Source organism: Protomyctophum bolini (genome assembly GCF_963924005.1).
Source record: "Protomyctophum bolini genome assembly, chromosome: 13".
Lineage (NCBI taxonomy): Eukaryota > Metazoa > Chordata > Actinopteri > Myctophiformes > Myctophidae > Protomyctophum > Protomyctophum bolini.
In genome coordinates this window covers 41,196,002-41,206,282 of record NC_137874.1, presented here as the reverse complement: position 1 = coordinate 41,206,282, position 10,281 = coordinate 41,196,002, and positions in this window count along the sequence as shown.

The following is a 10,281-nucleotide window of genomic DNA, read 5'->3' as shown; positions in this document are numbered from 1 at the left end:
CCCAGGATCACATTAGATGATTGACACAGGGGTGAAAAATGAGTTACAAAATCGTGGGATAAAGAATAAAAAAAAAAAGGATTGACATGGAGGTGACATGACCCAGAAGGGTACACAAAGAAAGAGGTGTTGCTTGCTCAACCTCGTCGAAACAGTAAGCATTCCACTCATTAAACAGGACGACAATAAAGTGTCCTCCCTGTCGGGGAATTGAACCCCGGTCTCCCGCGTGACAGGCGGGGATACTATCCACTATACTAACAAGGATTGACATGGAAGCCGGGGCGCCTGATGGCGGGAAAAGGAACTGGTTGGAATAACGTGTTCCTTCCACGTGCTACGTCCAACCAGGGAAACTCCCCCCTGTCAGGTGTAAAGGAGCAACTTGGACACTCAGGCATGAAGGAAGCATGAGTTCAAGTCCGTTGCTCTCCCCTTGTCCCCCATATATGGGGACTAGGTTGGTGGAGGGTGTGTAGAGCCCAGGATCACATTAGGTGAAAAATGAGTTACAAAATCGTGGGATAAAATATATATAAAAAAGAAAATAAAAAAAAGGATTGACATGGAGGTGACGTGACCCAGAAGGGTACACAAAGAAAGAGGTGTTCCTTGCTCAACATCGTCGAAACAGTAAGCATTCCACTCATTAAACAGGACGACAATAAAGTGTCCTCCCTGTCGGGGAATTGAACCCCGGTCTCCCGCGTGACAGGCGGGGATACTATCCACTATACTAACAAGGATTAACATGGAAGCCAGGGCGCCTGATGGAGGGGAAAGGAACTGGTTGGAATAAAGTGTTCCTTCCATGCGCTACGTCCAACCAGGGAAACTCCCCCCTGTCAGGTGTAAAGGAGCAACTTGGACACTCAGGCATGAAGGAAGCATGAGTTCAAGTCCGTTGCTCTCCCCTTGTCCCCCATATATGGGGACTAAGTTGGTGGAGGGTGTGTAGAGCCCAGGATCACATTAGGTGATTGACACAGGGGTGAAAAATGAGTTACAAAATCGTGGGATAAAATATATATAAAAAAGAAAATAAAAAAAAGGATTGACATGGAGGTGACATGACCCAGAAGGGTACACAAAGAAAGAGGTGTTCCTTGCTCAACATCGTCGAAAAAGTAAGCATTCCACTCATTAAACAGGACGACAATAAAGTGTCCTCCCTGTCGGGGAATTGAACCCCGGTCTCCCGCGTGACAGGCGGGGATACTATCCACTATACTAACAAGGATTGACATGGAAGCCGGGGCGCCTGATGGCGGGAAAAGGAACTGGTTGGAATAACGTGTTCCTTCCACGCGCTACGTCCAACCAGGGAAACTCCCCCCTGTCAGGTGTAAAGGAGCAACTTGGACACTCAGGCATGAAGGAAGCATGAGTTCAAGTCCGTTGCTCTCCCCTTGTCCCCCATATATGGGGACTAGGTTGGTGGAGGGTGTGTAGAGCCCAGGATCACATTAGATGATTGACACAGGGGTGAAAAATTAGTTACAAAATCGTGGGATAAAGAATATATAAAAAAATATTAAAAAAAGGATTGACATGGAGGTGACATGACCCAGAAGGGTACACAAAGAAAGAGGTGTTCCTTGCTCAACATCGTCGAAAAAATAAGCATTCCACTCATTAAACAGGACGACAATAAAGTGTCCTCCCTGTCGGGGAATTGAACCCCGGTCTCCCGCGTGACAGGCGGGGATACTATCCACTATACTAACAAGGATTGACATGGAAGCCGGGGCGCCTGATGGCGGGAAAAGGAACTGGTTGGAATAACGTGTTCCTTCCACGCGCTACGTCCAACCAGGGAAACTCCCCCCTGTCAGGTGTAAAGGAGCAACTTGGACACTCAGGCATGAATTCAAGTCCGTTGCTCTCCCCTTGTCCCCCATATATGGGGACTAGGTTGGTGGAGGGTGTGTAGAGCCCAGAATCACATTAGGTGATTGACACAGGGGTGAAAAATTAGTTACAAAATCGTGGGATAAAATATATATAAAAAAGAAAATAAAAAAAGGATTGACATGGAGGTGACATGACCCAGAAGGGTACACAAAGAAAGAGGTGTTGCTTGCTCAACCTCGTCGAAACAGTAAGCATTCCACTCATTAAACAGGACGACAATAAAGTGTCCTCCCTGTCGGGGAATTGAACCCCGGTCTCCCGCGTGACAGGCGGGGATACTATCCACTATACTAACAAGGATTGACATGGAAGCCGGGGCGCCTGATGGCGGGAAAAGGAACTGGTTGGAATAACGTGTTCCTTCCACGCGCTACGTCCAACCAGGGAAACTCCCCCCTGTCAGGTGTAAAGGAGCAACTTGGACACTCAGGCATGAAGGAAGCATGAGTTCAAGTCCGTTGCTCTCCCCTTGTCCCCCATATATGGGGACTAGGTTGGTGGAGGGTGTGTAGAGCCCAGGATCACATTAGGTGATTGACACAGGGGTGAAAAATTAGTTACAAAATCGTGGGATAAAATATATATAAAAAAGAAAATAAAAAAAGGATTGACATGACCCAGAAGGGTACACAAAGAAAGAGGTGTTCCTTGCTCAACATCGTCGAAAAAGTAAGCATTCCACTCATTAAACAGGACGACAATAAAGTGTCCTCCCTGTCGGGGAATTGAACCCCGGTCTCCCGCGTGACAGGCGGGGATACTATCCACTATACTAACAAGGATTAACATGGAAGCCGGGGCGCCTGATGGCGGGAAAAGGAACTGGTTGGAATAACGTTTTCCTTCCACGCGCTACGTCCAACCAGGGAAACTCCCCCCCTGTCAGGTGTAAAGGAGCAACTTGGACACTCAGGCATGAAGGAAGCATGAGTTCAAGTCCGTTGCTCTCCCCTTGTCCCCCATATATGGGGACTAGGTTGGTCTCCCCTTGTCCCCCATATATGGGGACTAGGTTGGTCTCCCCTTGTCCCCCATATATGGGGACTAGGTTGGTGGAGGGTGTGTAGAGCCCAGGATCACATTAGATGATTGACACAGGGGTGAAAAATTAGTTACAAAATCGTGGGATAAAAAATATATAAAAGAATAAATAAAAAAAGGGTTGACATGGAGGTGATATGACCCAGAAGGGTCCACAAAGAAAGAGGTGTTGCTTGCCCAACCTCGTCGAAACAGTAAGCATTCCACTCATTAAACAGGACGACAATAAAGTGTCCTCCCTGTCGGGGAATTGAACCCCGGTCTCCCGCGTGACAGGCGGGGATACTGACCACTATACTAACAAGGATTGACATGGAGGTCACATGACCCAGAAGGCTACACAAAGATAGCAGTGTTCCTTGCTCACCTCGTTCGGGAAAAAAAATCTAAAAAAAAAAAGGGCATTAAAAGACCAAAATGAACTTCTCTGCTATTGATTACTCGGTGTCAGTGTCTGCGGTAAGGAGTCTCCAGTAGTCAAATGATTGGCTTAGGAATGTGACAAAAACAAAAGAGCCATGAATTCAAGACTTTATGGGGTGTGTAATTGATAGAAAACACTTCTATTCAGAGAGGAAAATGCACTGGTCCCTGGGGGCCTCCGGGGAGGGGGGGGTCCCTGGAACATCCAGACCACCAGGAACGTGCCCAGGGGGCTGGCCCATGTCCCAAACGGTTGAGAAATGACAAATACCGTGTGGGGGTCCCTGTGGGGTCTCTGGAACATCCAGACCCCCAGGAATGCAGCCAAGGGGCCGGGCCATTTCCGGCGAGCCACAGAAACGGTCGAGAAATGACAGAGTTACCGTGGGGGGGTCCCCAGGGGACCCTGGAACATCCAGAGCACCAGGAATGCAGCCAGGGGACCGGGACGTTTCCGGCGAGCCGCCCCGCGTCCAAAACGGTTGAGAAATGGTGAAAACGAACCAAGATGTTATCGTGCTCGGACAGACCCAGGCCGCCAACCAGGGACAGGCCCAGGGACACACATAGCTCTGTAAAAAATAAAACATAACTAATGTTTCCGCCCGGTTTCGAACCGGGGACCTTTCGCGTGTGAGGCGAACGTGATAACCACTACACTACGGAAACTTGTGATGTCTAGGAAACAAAGTTCAACCCTGAGGCCCTTCCTCTAACCACAGGACTGGCAGCTACCATTTCATTGGCAGACAAAACGGGTTTTCTCAGAGTCACGGTGGCTGGCATCTTCCTTGGAGATAGGGTGAGAAGTTCAATCAAGCGAGAGAGACTCGGAGTAGAGTCACTGCTTCTTCACTTGGAAAGGAGCCAGCTTAGGTGGTTTGGGCATCTGGTTATGCCTCCCTAGGGAAATCCTTGCTGCACGTCCCACTGGAAGGAGACCACCTGGATGACCACACTGGCATGGGAACGCCTCAGGATCCCCCAAAAGGAAGTTGCTAATGTTGCTCTGGAGAGGGAAGTCTGGAAGCTCTCTGCTGGAACTGTTGCCCCCCGTGACCCGGGTCCGGATAAGCGGTTGAAGAATGAGTCCAAAATGAGACCTCACACCTAAAATGCTAGATAGGGCTGCTAGCCAGCATGAAGGAAGCATGAGTTAAAGTCCGTTGACTTGAACTCATGCATTTTTCTTACTAAACAGGGCTAAAACAGGGCTGCCAACTCTCACCAAATGGGCGTGAGAGTCATGCATTTATTGTCTGTCACGCACACACTCACACCACACAAGGCTTTTTTCACGCCGACTACACAGGCTGCGTAAGTCCCCCGATTCCCCAAGAGCCCCACTGCTTTGCGCTGTGTACACTGCAATCAATCCACCAGTGCAGCGCCCACCACCTGCGCAAAGAACGTAGTGTGGTGTGTACTGTGTAGGCTAGACAGAAGGGTAAACTGCATACCTTGGTTATCAGAATGAGTATAGTTATTTTCGCCGCGCGGCCCCGCTCCCATTTCAAAGTGTTTGCCAACTTTACTTCGTACGGGACAGTTTCTTTTTTTTTGAGACAGAACGGAATCCATCTGTCATGAAGAGAGTTTATACTTCTGGATACTTACCAAGTAAAAGAAAATGCATCAGCGTGAACTACGGCATGCAACACTGCAACCAGGTAAATAAACATGTAGATCACTTGTTGCAGTGGCTGTTGATCCGGTTGTGCGCGCGCGTGATGGCAGTGCTGCTGCTGGCAGTAATATGATCTCTTTTTTATGATGGCTCGCTGTAGTCTGTGACTGTCTGTGTGCAGTCTGATTTGTGGTGTGTGTGTGTGTGTGGGGGGGGGGGGGGGGGTTACGTTTTAAGCAGCAGCACTACTAAACTAGTACCATTTCATTTATTTAACAAGCAAACTAGGCTGGGTCATTCACTCTCATCTCATCGATAGGCATAGCACTTAGAAGATATTCTCAGCAGGGAGTACGTCCACAGTTGGGGTGGTGCACTGTCTGATATTATAGGCAATTTTTTATAAAAAGGACAATATTTACACTATCAGAAATGAGACCCTCAGTCAAGGTTTACATTGAAAGTTGAATGCAATGATGCAAGATGGAAACCAAAGCAATACCTTGACATGTTTTTAAGTAATAGCTTGTAGAGGAAGAGAGAGAGAGAGAGAGAGAGAGAGAGAGAGAGAGAGAGAGAGAGAGAGAGAGAGAGAGAGAGAGAGCAATCCACAGAGGTGGGTGATATAGTGACAATTTAGATACATTTGTGATGTAGTCTGTCATATCACATATCAGCAGTGTTGAATTAGTCGACTAAAACTAAGATGATGAGTTTGTCGACTACCTTTTTCCAATGATGAAAACTACTACAACTAAATGAAAACTAAGCTACGATGACTAAAACTAAATATACTGACAACTCCGTCGATAAATAAAAACTAGACTAAATGTTAGGAAGGGACTAGTGGACAAGAGATCCAGTATAAGTCATTTTACACTTGGTTTGCATGCTGAAAATAGCCAATCTACAAGCTCACAACGCAAGCTATTTTCAGCAAGTGTAAAAACAGTCATTACAACGGCATCAAGGCTCACCAAAATACATTTTAGTCGACTAAATCAACTGTAGATTCAGTCACCTAAAATCTTATGATATTTAGTTGACTAAAACTAGACTAACACTAAGACATTCCAGGTGAGTAAAACGTGACTGGAACTAAATTAGAACTATTCAAGAGACTGACTAAAACCAAAATATGCTGCCAAAAATACTGCATATCAGACAAGACCTCTCTCTTATTGACCTGGTGCAAATCTCACAAATTGTGTTAAATGCTATCATTCAAATTCAGCATTTCTAGCAGTTTAAAGAAAATGGTAAAGGTTTGAGAACCACTGGTCTAATGCATTTAAAACAGGGGTGATTTCCCACTCCACACATGGAAAGGAAATATATATTATGATCTTATACATGCCAATATATTATAGGCTATATAGCCTATGCAGAATATATCCTGCTTATATGGCATGTTCAGGTTAATAATTATGTGCAACAGTATGTGGATTCATAGGAAATACATTAAAGCTCATATTTTTCTATGGTGGAATGTCTGTATTTCTCTAAATCGATGTTAAAAAAGGCCAAATCACTAAGGTCTCACTGTTACCATTTGCTGAAACTTGGCAGCCCCTAACTAAAATGCTAGCAGGAGTTAGCCACATAAATGCAAGGGCACTGCAAGTCATGGAAAAGCTGAGAATGCTGAAGGTTTAAATGCCATCACAAGGTAGCCACCACCAAAACACTAGCTTGCAATGATATGCTGATAAGAACCAGACATCAAATGCTAATCCACACACAAAAAGTTATGCTAGTGGGAGCTAGCCAGTCAGAATTATAGCTTTCACTGTAATGCATATTAGGAGCTAGACAAAAAAAAAGCTAGCTTTCAATATAGTTTAGTTCTGCTATTGGGAGCTCACCAAAACTGAAAACAAGCAAAAAAAGCCAATCTACAAGCATTAAATGCTTGTAGGTTAATTTTTAACAACACAAATCTTGTCCCTGGCATAACATTATTTTCAGCAGTAGGCTATACATTATTTTTCTTGAGAAACAAGCACAAATAATTATTATTATAATAAGCAGACATAGCAACACTGCTGGACCATATCTCCAAAACTCGTGGGTCAAACTGAACAACCAATGTCAATTTGAAGCTATGATTCCCTGCTTTCACCCGACAAAAGTTACAAAATCCAATCTCAGCCCCTCAGTCAAACTTGCCAGTTAGAATGCCCAATACAATTCATAACGCAGCCCGTTTCAGAGAGGAAAAGAAAGGCTCAAAATATGTTTCCGCCCGGTTTCGAACCGGGGACCTTTCGCGTGTGAGGCGAACGTGATAACCACTACACTACGGAAACTGCTGACCACCATGGCCGGCAGGGGCGTGGAAAAACATTTTAGTGGGAGGTGCTCTCACTTAAACATACCAGTTACACACACACACACAAACACACGTGTATGAGTCGAGTTTTTCACAACACCGAAAACATAGAAATCATGCCATATAAACACAGTAGGTAAAATAACATTGCAAAATGTGACAATGAATATGTCTGCTCCACCACAAGGTGGCATAGCAGCACCAAGCTCGTTCATACATCCGCTTATAATGTACCGTACGCTCTCAAGAGTGACATTATTGTCAAACCTCTGCATTACTTTAATTTACAAGAAGTAGGCCTGTGCACAATTGGATTAAGTGGAAGTTAGTTTTGCCTTTTGACCATCGTTTGCCGGTTATCTCGAACAAACATGGCATTGTGGACAAAAAAACCAACAACAAAACATTCTTAAGTTTTGGGTCCGAGAGGCTAAATCAAATGTAGGGTTGAAATGAAAACAGCCTCTGTTGTGGGCTAATGGCACTGGTGGTGTGAGCATTCATTTGACAAATTAAGGCACGGGATAAAACTAATGTGTGAATTTTAACCACGCTTGAAAACGGGTTGAGGTTTGCACATGACTCCAGTAAAGCCCTAATGCAATGTCTACCAGTTAACCAAACAGACGTACAACACGCCATGCAGACATAATTAAACGGCACTTACTTGGTAATTCATGCATGGGTTCTCAATGGAACTCAATTAATGTATCGTCAACCCCTCACCGCCTTCCCATTCGACATTCATAAGTGTTGCCAACAACACTTCTGTGCTATGGCTAAATGTCATCAAACGGTGGCCCCACTGGCCCGTGGCTCAAAATGCATAATAAATAATGGACACTTGAAATGAAAAGGGTTGAAAACCGCTGTTGTGAACGAAAAACTCACCGAGAAACTGTCCTGTAGGTAGTAGCGTTTACTTTCTCCTGCTTCGGTCCTCCGTCGACGAAAAAAGCACTTGTCCACGCTGTGCTTGCGTTTGACATCATGTTAGTTTAACACCGACTCACTTTAACGACATGCAAGCAAGTTAAAGACTACGAACACACGACAGGTGAATGTAAATAATGTTGCAGATTATTATTCCTCCAGTCGACTCGTCTCGCGTGTTCACTTGTATCGATGCTGCGTAGAACTTTCTGCGGACACAGGTGGTTTTGATGCTGTGTTGATGAGGGGGGCGGTGCCGTGTGTGTGTGTGCGTGTGTGTGCACGCGCGTGCCATTATAGTCATATTTGATATTTGATGTTTTTGTTCAGTTTGTAGAATGGGTACATTAGTTTACATCAGTGTCCGATAGAAGTAGCCTACTACAACTAGTCAAAGTAGTCAATTTAGTCAACATGTGGACTAGACAGCAGTGCACAGTTCAAAGTAAACATGTATTTATGCAGAATGGCCATAATTATGTTATTGGGAATATAAGTATTGATCATTAAATGTGTTCACCACTGTACAACCTGGAGTACAACATGGTGTACATTAAGAATGCAATTTAGTATTCAATCAATCAAGCGTCTATGGCAGTCGTTAAACAGACCCCCAAATTGCTATATATTTGATATTTATTTTATTTTGCAACAGCTATAAATGTGGGGATAGGGGAGGGTTTTGTGCATGCCACGGGACCCCCAGAAGAGAAGATTGTTTTACTTATTGTTTTCCCCCAATTGCGACGCACTGTGAGCTTGTAGATCGCCTATTTTCAAATGGCCGAAAAGTATACAGTGCTGACGACTGACGTTGTTAATGTATATGTTTTGTAATCATTATGTAAGCAGTCCAAGTAGACTATAGTAACGTAAGTTTTCAAACAATATTGCATGTAGTGTAATGGAAAAACGAGATCATATTGAGAGTGACCGAAGGGACATGATTCATAAATTACAATCCAAAGAGGGAACAAGATATAAGACATACCAAGCCATCAACCCAGATCTATCTGTTCACCCACTCTATACCAGCACCAGCTGCAGTACACCTTACATTGAGGACTATTTGAGGATAACCTTTACACGGTTTGGGTTGTCCGCTCATAGACTGCGTGTGGAAATGGGAAGATGGAGCCGCATACCACCTGAACAGCGGTTTTGCCAATGTGAGACTGGTATACAAAACAAACAGCACATACTGGTGTGTCCCCTCACACAAGATATCAGAGAGAAATATGGACATGAGGTTATTGATTTGAGCTCACTCTTTGTGGGCACTAACAGAGAGACTTTGCATATATGCTACATGCCTGCCTGTCACTTGTGGAGCAATAGAAAGCTCCTGTTGTAAAGGGTTTCTGTATTGTATATTTTAATGTATTGTACCTTTTTAAAGTTTTTGATTCATGGGTTTTTTATTATTGTTTGGACCCAATGTTTTATACATTTGTGTCAATAAAGTAACTAACTAACTAGTGGAGTAAAAGTACAATATTTGCCTCTGAGATGTAGTGGAGTAGACGTAGAACATCTCAAATGTGTACTTATAAGTACAGTAGCCTATACTTATGTTATGCTTTCCACCACTGTGAATGGATAACATGTTCTTTAAAATGATTGTGGAGTTGTATTTACACATTTAGCTCGTCGTGACATCGTGAAGCCAACCTGTGACAGGAGTGTCACTTATAAAGGGGACCTCGGTGCCACACACAAAGCGGTCTGAGTGCACCACATCTCTTAGTCATTAATATGACTAATTTCATCATTAAACTCATTTTCCCACAGGGGGGTCCATTAAAACAACAAGAAAAAGTACATATAACAACAACATACAGGTACAATACTTCTATATTTTAAGACTCCTATTAGAAGCCATATGTTTTTGTTAACACCTGGCCCTGTGCAGGTTTCAAAACCCCTCTATAAGACAGACTCACCTGGACCAAATAATATATAAAGAACATTTTAAGAGTCATTAATTAATTGACTAATTCCATAGTATATA